A 1680-nucleotide genomic window follows, 5' to 3' on the forward strand; every position below is an offset into this window, starting at 1 on the left:
ATATTGTTTAGCTTTTAAAGGAACCAGTTCTTAGATTCATTGGTTCTTTGTTTTGTTTTCTTTGTTTCTATTTCATTGATTTCTGCTTTGATGTTTGTTATTTCTTCTCTTCTGCTGGTTTGGGTTTCGTTTGTTTTTGCCTTTCCAGCATCTTGAGTTGCAGTGTTAGGTCATTTATTTAGGTTCTTTCCAATTTTTTTAATGTAGACACTTAGAGCTATAAACTTCCCTCTTAGGACTGCTTTCAACATGTCCCAGAGGTTTTATTGTGTCATGATGTCCTTTTTCACCCACTCATTGGTTAGGAGTGTGTTGTTCAATAACATGAGATGGGTAGTGACTAGGGCTTTGTCCAGTGTTGATTTTGAGCTTTATTGCATTGTGGTCCGATAGAATGCATGGAATTATTTCAATTTTTTTGTATTTGCTGAGGTTTGTTTTGTGACCCAGTATATGGTCAATTTTTGAAAAAGTTCCATGGGGTGCTGAGTAGAAAGTGCATTCTTTGGTGCTTGGGTGGAATATTCAAAAGATGTCTGTTAGGTCCCTTTGATGTATGGTATCATTTAATTCAGATGTTTCTCTGTATCCTTTGTCCAATTGACCTGTCTAATGGAGAAAGTGGGGTATTGAAGTCCTCTACTATTACTGAGTTGGGGTTAATGTGTATCTTAAAGTCCTGTTGTGGTGGTTTTATGAATTTGGGTGCACCAGAGTTTGGTATACATATGTTAAGGATTGTAATATGTTCTTGGTTAACTGTTCTTTTGATCAGATGAAGTGACCCCCTTATCACTTCTGATTAGTTTTACTTTGAGGTCTATTTGTTCAGATACTAGAATTGCAGCCCCTGCTTGTTTCTTAGTGCCATTTGCTTGGAATATTCTTTTCCATCCTTTTATCTTAAGGTAGTGCCTGTCCTTGAAGGTGAGATGGGTTTCTTGCAGACAACAAAGAGATGGATTTTGTTTCTTAATCCATTCACCTAGCCTGTGTCTTTTGACTAGGGGGTTCAGTCCATTGATATTTAAGGTTACTATTGAAAGGTGAGTACTGGTTGCCATCATTTTGATTGCTGTTTGTATTGTCTGTGTAGTTTTGTGTTTCCTAGATTATACCTTTATTTATTTTCTTTTGTTGCCCCAAGGGTATAGTTGTTTCTCTCTCTGCTCTGTATATTGCTTCAAGTGTTCTTTGAAGAGCTGGTTTTGTGGACATGTATTCTTTCAGGCTGTTCGTGACATGGAAGATTTTTCTTTCCCCCTCAACTATAATGGACATTTTTTCTGGGTATAGCATTCTGGGCTGACATTTATCATCATGTAGAACTGAGAATACCTTGGTCCAGGCTCTTCTGGCTTTCATAGTTTGCATTGGTAAGTCAACTGTAATTCTGATGGGCTTTCCTTTGTATGTGACTTGTTCTTTTTCTTTTGCTGCTTTCAGCATTCTCTGTTTTGTACATTTAGTGTTTTTACTATGATATGTTGTGGGGAGTTTCTTTTCTGAACCTGTCAATTTGGTGTTCTATGTGCTTCCTGTATTTGTATGGGGATGTCTTTCCTTAATTTTGGGAAATTCTCTTACAATCCTGTTTAAGATCTGATCAACACCATTAACCTGAAATTCTTCTCCTTCCTCTATTCCTATGATCCATAGATTTGGTCTTTTCATGGTGTC

The sequence above is a fragment of the Nannospalax galili genome, unplaced genomic scaffold (genome assembly GCF_000622305.1).
Source record: "Nannospalax galili isolate Female #2095 unplaced genomic scaffold, S.galili_v1.0 scaffold648, whole genome shotgun sequence".
NCBI classification, from domain to species: domain Eukaryota; kingdom Metazoa; phylum Chordata; class Mammalia; order Rodentia; family Spalacidae; genus Nannospalax; species Nannospalax galili.